Below are 8,721 nucleotides of genomic sequence, written 5' to 3' on the forward strand. Positions count from 1 at the left end.
ACACACACACACACACACACACACGAGTCCAGGTTACACACACACACACAAGAGTCCAGGTTACACACACACATACACACACACAAGAGTCCAGGTTACACACACACACACACACACACACAGGCCCCTAGAAAACTGATGATAGGCAGAGTTGTCTATCAGCTTCCTGTGATTGCCACCAACCACTTTGTGGTATAAAGAGATAGAAGTGTATTCTCTCATGTTCCGGAGAGCAGAGATTGCTAAATGGCTTCTTGGCTATTTGACTAACATCAAGTGAAGAAGTCCACACCTGAGTTGTTGGTGAGGCCATACAACCAATGGCCCCAGGAGACAATCCTTCCTCTCTTTCAGCTTCTGGCAGGTTTTGGCTTGTGGCTGCACAACTCAAACCTCTGTCACCATCTTCGTCTTGATGTGGCTTTTTCCCCCTGACCATGCATCTCCTGTGAAATCTCTATATGACTCATGCTAAGATCTCACAGCAATCCTCCTACCTCTGACTCTCATGTGCTGGTTTAAGAGTCTTGATTATTTTTCAAACACTTTCCCCCAATCAGAGCATGTCCCTAGCATTCAGGGATTAGGTTATGAATACCTACCTATTGGAGCTATGCTCAGTTCACCCGTATTACTTTACAGCTGAGGGAACGTTGGCTGGCAGAGCCTGGGGGGCTTACTTCAGAAGGCACATTAGACCACCTGTAGCATAGAGCTCCACCCTCTTGAGAAGAAAGCAGATTTGACACCCTGAATAGGTCTTGTTGGATGCTTGTCCCTTCTACTTTCCTTAAGGAACAAATACATTTGGCCATGTCCTAGTTAGTTTCTAGTTTCAGATGGGCCTCACCAAGCATAGCATTATGTTATATAACATCATTAAATTAAGTTCCAGTGTCCTACCCCAGGGACATTAGATATGGGACAATTGAAACTCATAGCCTTAGTCTAGTCAATAAGTTCAACTTTAGTAATGGATTCCCTGAAAAAGAACAACGAAAAATAGCCCCACTTTTCTCTCTGGTGAGATACTCCTACATGCTTGTTACAGAACATAAGATTGCGAGCTTGAGAAATGCAGAGGTAAGGGGATATAAAGTATGGATCATACACATCAATATAAAAGATTTTAAATGTTGTGATGGAGCATTCTTTGTAGTCCTGGTATTTAGGAGGGGGAGGAGAAACAGGGTTCAGGGTTTCGAGGCAAGTCTTGGCTGTATAAGACCCAAAAATGATTGCAAGTCTCTTGTCAAGAGGAGACCACTAGGTTTGATGGTACTTCAATTCAGAGGCAGGTCTGCAGCTGTAGAGCTGACCTCATAGGGATTCTTCACCAACTTTACACACCGAAAAACCATCACTATTAGGAACACAAACACAAGGACAACGAAGGCAATGGCAAAGCCTTTGTCCACATCGATGCCATTGGACATGCTGGAATCTTCCATGAGGACACACATCTCTTACTGTCTTCCAGACACAGCTACCTCCACGGGGATAACTTCAGATTTGTCATATTTCTAGGGAGGAAAAAAAAGAGCATCAACAAGTTTGCATTTGTAGTGTGTGAACACTAAAGGAACCTAGGGTTGAAAAAAAGCCATCAAGGTCTATCTATGTGAGAGGCAGGCTTGGTGGTGCACACACCTTTGATCGCAGCACTCAGCAGGCAGAGGCAGGTGGATCTCTGTGAGGTCAAGGTCAGCTGGTCTATACTGCAAGTTCTAGGTCAGCTGGAGCTGCACAGCGAGACTGTCTCAAAAACAAGAACCAAAAATCCTAAACACACCAATTTCATATTCCTCCCCAATTTTTCTTCTAATTCCTAGAATACCTATTGTACATAATTTGTGTAATTTTCCTTTGAAACAGGATCTCACTGTGTAGCCCTGGCTGGCCTTGAACACTGGGAGATCAACTTGCCTGTGACTCTTGAGTGCTGGAATTAAAGGCATGTATCACCTTGCCTGGCTTCAATATTACCTTTTAAAAGATCTTTCTTTTTTTATTTATGTGTATGCCATGTCTGTTTGGTGTCCATAGAGGTCAGAGGCAATTGTATCCCTAAAAGCTTATAAGCATCCGACCAGGTGCTGGGGACCCAGTTCAGTCCCCATGGAAGAGCAGCAGGTGTCCTTAGCCACTGAACCAGGCCCAGCTGTGTTATCTAAACTCAGTGCGGACTAACGGAAGATGGTTTGTTCCAATCACTGGCGACTGTACTGCCATTTTCAACTTTTGATGAAAAATCATGTAAATCCAGAGATTAATTTCAATTATTAAAACATAGTTCACCAGGGCTAAATTTGATTACCCACCAGATAGGTAAGAAGTTATCAAACTAGAGATACCTATCACTACAAGACAATCAATCGGAGCTGAAATGGAGGCTTCCTCCTTGCTGGCTATCTTTCACAATGTTGGAAGGTGCTATGCCTGCTGATGGGGCTTGTGTGGAGTTATCAGTGCTTAAGAGCATTACTGCCTTTGCAGAGAAACTGGGTCTGGTTCCCAGTACCCACGTGGCAGCGATAAACACGTGTAAATCCAGTTCTGGGAAACGCAACACTGTCTTCTGACCTCTGGGAAGTCTAAGCACACACACAGTACACATACTTAAATGTAGGCAAACATTCACACACATTAAAAGAGTTTTAAGTTTTACCCATTTATGAGATCCTGTGTACTGAACACCCAAACCGCCAGGTACAATGTGTGCATTGTTTGTACCATTGTTTGACTGTTATGGGGGTAATGGGTCGCTTTCTGATTAAACTTGAGGCACAATCCACAGGAGGGAATTTATGCTAGGTACTGTAAAACTGTAATGCTGGCCAGAATCCTGTAACTGGAGACATTATGGGCTCTAGCATAGAAGCTACTACTGTAGTTTTGATAACAGACATGTTGTGCCCATCAAACCCTATTTATGGTTATGCTCATGGGTTGGTGCTCCTCCCAGTGTTGGTCAAGAAGCCTCATTTTGTGGTGGTTTGTGGTTATTGCAGCGATTCAACTGATCAAAGTGCTAAGAATAAATGACTATTTAGTGACTAGCCCTAAAGAGACATCTATATTGCCTGCTCCAAGGCACCAAGAACACTGGAAGATGAGCCTCAGAGAACATAAGAGCCAGAGGATGGGAAGGAAGGCTGGCTTTTGAACATAGGATGACTACTGAACTCATTGTTCTAGATTGTCTGTGGTCACCTGCCCGAGACCGAATGACACTGTGTTTATTAGCACCATCATACTTGGGGAAGAGGCTCATGACGTCCACCCTCCATGAGGGGAGAGTGGCAGTTAGAAGGTGCTAGGTGAAGGTCCTGGTAAATACTCTTCCACCAATGCTCATGTAAGCAGCTCTAGTTAAACTCAATGGGTCTCATATCAACTTGAATAAACACACGTATGCATAAGACATGAATGCATTAGGGAGACTAGAAGAGGTTATGATGGGAAAGAGACCCAAGAGAAGGTAACAATGAATATGATTAAAATATAGTATATAAATCTATGAAATTGTCAAAAAATAAATTAAACTCTAAATAGAAAAACAAGTGACCCGTCAAAACAATTCCTGAAGCTAGTTGGTGAAGTAGTTCATTTGGTCCAGGTTATCACATGCCTATAACCTGAGAACCTCAGAGGTGGAGATAGGCGTTCAAAGTCATCCACCTATATAGCTATAACTTAGATGGATGGGCGTCTGGGGCTGAAGAGATGGCTCAGCAGTTAAGAGTATTGGCTGCTCTTTGAGAGGTCCCGAGTTCAATTTCCAGCAACCACAAGGCAGCTTACAATCATCTACAATGAGATATGATGCCCTCTTCTGGCAGGCCAGTGTACATGCAGATAGACCACTCATTTGCATAAAACAAATAAGTCTTAAAAAAAAAAAAACAACTAGACCCCTAGGCAGATGATATCTAAAGCATTATGATAAGTGAAAGACAGTTACAAAACCAAAGTCAAACCCAGAATGTTGTATAATTCCAATCATATAAAAGCCTAGTTTAGGCTATTTCTTTATATGTTAACAAAAATAAAAGTAAAAAATAAAAACTCTAGAATGGAGAAATCTAAAGAAACAGCAAATAATTATTGCTAAGATTAGAGTTAAAGACACAGGGGTTCTGGTCAGGTGATGGTGGCGCACGCCTTTAATCCCAGCACTCGGGAGAGGCTGAGGCAGGCGGATTTCTAAGTTCGAGGCCAATCTGGTCTACTAAGTGAGTTCCAGGACAGCCAGGGTTATACAGAGAAACCCTGTTTCGAAAAACAAAAAGCAAAAACAAACAAACAAAAAACAACAAAAAAGAAGAAACAAAAACAACAACAACAACAAAAACTAAAACCAACCAAACCCCCATAAATCCTGGGCTCCCTTTTTCTTGATCAAGATGTAAAACGTGATGAATGTGCTGATCATGATTTAATTATAGAGTGCGGATGATTAGTGTGTCAATCATGTATCTATGGAATTATTTTAAAAAAACAGCAAGGGCTGGTGAGATGGCTCAGTGGGTAAGAGCACCCGACTGCTCTTCCGAAGGTCCGAAGTTCAAATCCCAGCAACCACATGGTGGCTCACAACCTTCTGTAACAAGATCTGACTCCCTCTTCTGGTGCTACTGCTACAGTGTACTTACATATAATAAAATAATAAATAAATAAAATAAATAAATCTTTAAAAAAAAAACAGCAACAGTCTAATGCTTTACAATTTTGTTTTTACAGATGATTCAGATGTCCATAGATCTTCTCTCTCCCCTGAGGCCCCAGCATCTCCAGGGAGGAGAGAGAGAAGCTGGAAGAAGTGAGTGTTTCTGAGTTAATGGACTAATCGACCTGGCTGCCTTCTGCTTAAATCTGGTGGTGACTGTGTGGAGATTGTCGGTGGGGTGTTTGAGCAATGTTAAGCTTCAGTCAACATCTGTACAATCCTTGAGGACCCTTTCCAAATAGCAGTCACTCAACGGGAAGAAATCTCACACGCTCCTGACCTCAGCATGATAGAGATAGAGATGGGGCATACAGAGTTTATGCTCCTTAGATCTCACAGCAACAGGCCTCTCATCCTAACCTGAAATGACTCTTGTTGGGTACAATAGCCTCCAGGCACCTGCTCCTTCTGAAACACATGATGCCCTTTGAAAGGCGTTGGTAGGCATAGGGATTCCAGAATCAGTCTTTGTCTTAGGCGCCTATCTCGCTACTGTTTGTACTGATTACAACAGTGGCTACACCTTCAAAGGGGGACAGCCAAATCTCTATGTTGACACACGATAAATGTACGCACTTCATGCTTCACTGAATCTTGATTAAAGTAAGTTGAGAGGCCCCGGGGGCATGGGTCAGTGGGTTAAAGTGCTTCTTGTGCAAGTGGGGGGGGGGTGAGTTCAGATGTCCCGCACCCACATGAAAGCCAGTAGCTGGTACCTAAAGTCACACTGCTGGGAGAAGGAAACACACAGATCTTAGAGTCTAACCTCTAGGTTCACTGAAAGACACTATTTCAAAAAGCTAAGTTAGGGCGGGAGAGATGGCTCAGTGTTACCACTGAGTAATGGTTTTTGTCCTGGTTCCCTTGCTGTTCCCATGATAAACACCAAAAGCAGCTGATGGAGGAAGGGTTTATTTTAACTTACACTTCCAGATCACAGTCCATCTCTGAAGGACATTAGGGCACGAACTGAGAGGCAGGAGCTGATGCAGACGCCATGGAGGGGTGCTGCTTACTGGCTTGCTCCTCATGACTTGCTCAGCCTGCTTTCTTATAGCACCCAGGACCACCTGCTGCCAGGGGTGGCAATGAACTCAGTGGCTGGGTCTTCTCACATATATCATTAATCAAGAAAATGGCTGAAAGACTTGCCTTCAGGCCAAGCTGATGGAGGCCTTTTTTCAATTGAGGTTCCTTCTTCCCAGATGACTCTTGCTTGTGAAACAAGTCAATCAGAGCAATTTTATTGATGTATTTTACAGACAGTAAAATACAAACATATACAGTTTCTTTTTTTATTAGAATTTTATGTGTATATGTGTGTCCCTATGTATGTGTGTGTATGTTCACAAGTGCACGTGGAGGTCAGAATACAACTTGAGGGGACTGGGTCCCTCCTCCCACCACATGTAGGTTAGAACAGGGGTTGTCAGAGTTTGTGGCTAATCCTCTTATTTGCTGGACCATCTTGCCAGTCTTAAGCATACACCTACAAGTAGATTTAATTGGTCATATAGTGGTAATTCTGTAGTTAATCACTTGAAGAACCACTAGGGTAGGTAGAATATGGACATCAAAAACATCATATACCATGACTAAGTTGGCTTTATTGTGGAAACACAGGCATGGTTCAACATATGTAAGTCAATAAATGTAATAAGTCATAGAAATGGACTTAAAGGTAAAAAAATAAAATCACATGATCATCTCAATAGATTCAGAAAGGGCCTTTGACAAAATCCAACATGCCTTCTTCATACAAGTCCTAGAGAATGTAGGGCTAGAAGGGAACATACCTCAACACAATAAAAGCTGGGTGCAAGAAGTACACAGCCAGCATCTTCCTAAACGTTGAAGAGCTTGAAGCCATCCACTGAAGCCAGGAACAAGACAGCATTGAGCTTGAGAAGCTCGCTGGGGCAATAAGGAAGAGAAGGAAATTCAAGGGACACAAATAGAGAAAGATGTAGCAAAACTCTCGCTATTTGCAGATGATATGATACTGCATATTAGAGATCCCCAAAATTCTACCAGGGGACTTCTAGAACTGATAACTTTAGCAACTCAGCAACATGGTAGGAGACAGAATCCACTTGCAAAAATCAGTACCTTATTACGTACCACCAAAAAACTTACAGAGATGACCATGGGCAGTCTCCCATTTACAACAACCTCAAAGAAAATAAAATATCTGGGAATAAACTTAACCAAGCAGGTGAAGGAACTCTACAACGAAAACTTTAAACTCTGAAGAGAGATAAAGTAAGACACCAGGCAATTGGAAGATGTGCCCTGCTCATGGATTGGTGGAGCTGTGAAAATGACATCCTACCTACAGCTAAGACAGATTCAACACAGCCCTCACCACGTTCCTCATCTCTCTCTTCACAGGATTACAATATTATCCTACATTTTATATGAAAATGTATACAAGAATCCTGGATAGTGAAGACAGTCCTGAGCAGAAACCAATGCTGGAAGAACTGCATTCCCAGTTCTCAAAGTATATGACAGAGCCAGAGGAATTAAACAGCCTGGTAGAGGCACCAAAACAGACATGCAGACCAAGGGAGCAAAATCCAAGACCCAAACATGAGTACACATAACTTCAGCCACTCAATAACTGACAAAGATTCCAAAGATATAAGCTGAAAAGAAAAAAGAAATAAAGAAAGAAAGAAAGAAAGAAAGAAAGAAAGAAAGAAAGAAAGAAAGAAAGAAAGCATCTCTGGCCAATGGTGTTGGGAAGCCTGGATGTCCACATGCAGAATAATGTATTTAGACCGAAATTACTAACTCCAAATGGATCAAAGACCTCAACCTGAAACAGAAACCGCTAGAACCTGAAGACAAGCAAGTGCCAACAGACGGTCTAGGAGAGGGTTAACCGGCTTTCTAGTCACATATAGGTAAAGTTAAAGGCTTGTTTGAGAAAACTCTGTAGGGCTGGAGAGATGGCTCAGAGGTTAAGAGCAGCGGCTGCTCTTCAAAAGGACCCGAGTTCAATTCCCAGCAACCACATTGTGGCTCACAACCAATAATGGGATCTGATGTCCTCTTCTTGCATGCAGGTGTACATGAAGATAGGATACTAGTATACATTAAATAAATTAAAAAACTAAAAAAAAAAAAAAAAAAAAGGCAAAACTCTGTCTCTGGAGCCTTTATGAGGGTGACTCCTTACTTCATGAGTTACCCCCATGAGCTTGAGACCAGCTGGGGCTACATGAGATTCTGTCTCAACAAACCAAAACAGGTAGTTATAAACTCTATTCTATCCCCTTATAGTACAAGAAATTAGCATTTCTTTCCATTTGAGCAATAAACTAAACAAAAACTAAACAAGGATAACAAAAAATCAGGGTGGTGGGTGGCTTAGCAGGTAAAGGCACTGATACACAGACCTCGTGTCTGGAATGCAGTCCTCTATATGAAGGAGAAAATAGACCCCATAAATTTGTCATCTGAACTCCACGTAAGTGCTGTGGTACGTACCTATGCAAGTGCACACGTATGTGCACGGCACAAACACACATGGTAATGCTTTGTTTGTTAAATTTTTTTTGAGACAGGTTTTCTCTGTGTAACTTTGGGTGGAACTCACTTTGTAGACCAAGATGGCCTTGAACTCACAGAGATCCACCTGCCTCTGTCTCCCAAGTACTGGGATTAAAGGTCTGTGCAACCACTGCCTCGCACTTTTATCAACATTTTTATTTATTTTATATGAGTATTCTGTCTTTACACACACCAGAAGAGGGAATCAGATCCCATTACAGATGGCTGTGAGCCACCATATGGGTGCTGGGAATTGAACCCAAGACTTTTGGAAGAACAGTCAGTGCTCTTAACCACTGAGTCATCTCTCCAGCCTCACCTGATATTTTTTTAAATCTTAAAATCAAAATCAATAACAACCACCAAGTATTAAAACAAAACAGAGGGTGCTGGGGAGATGGCTCAGTGGGTAAGAGCACTGACTGGTCTTCCGA

The 8,721-nt window shown here is 42.2% G+C and overlaps 1 long non-coding RNA gene across 1 annotated transcript in view; it reads right to left on the minus strand.

Moving 5' to 3' along the window:
- Positions 1 to 947: 947 nt before the first annotated feature.
- The window catches only part of LOC110291734, an 11,121-nt gene continuing 3,347 nt past the window's right edge, over positions 948 to 8,721 (minus strand). The window contains exon 2 of the long non-coding RNA XR_002377605.1: positions 948 to 1,523. This is a non-coding gene — a long non-coding RNA (uncharacterized LOC110291734). The remainder of the gene's footprint in view (positions 1,524 to 8,721) is intronic.

Source organism: Mus caroli, chromosome 3 (assembly GCF_900094665.2).
Source record: "Mus caroli chromosome 3, CAROLI_EIJ_v1.1, whole genome shotgun sequence".
NCBI classification, from domain to species: Eukaryota; Metazoa; Chordata; class Mammalia; order Rodentia; family Muridae; genus Mus; species Mus caroli.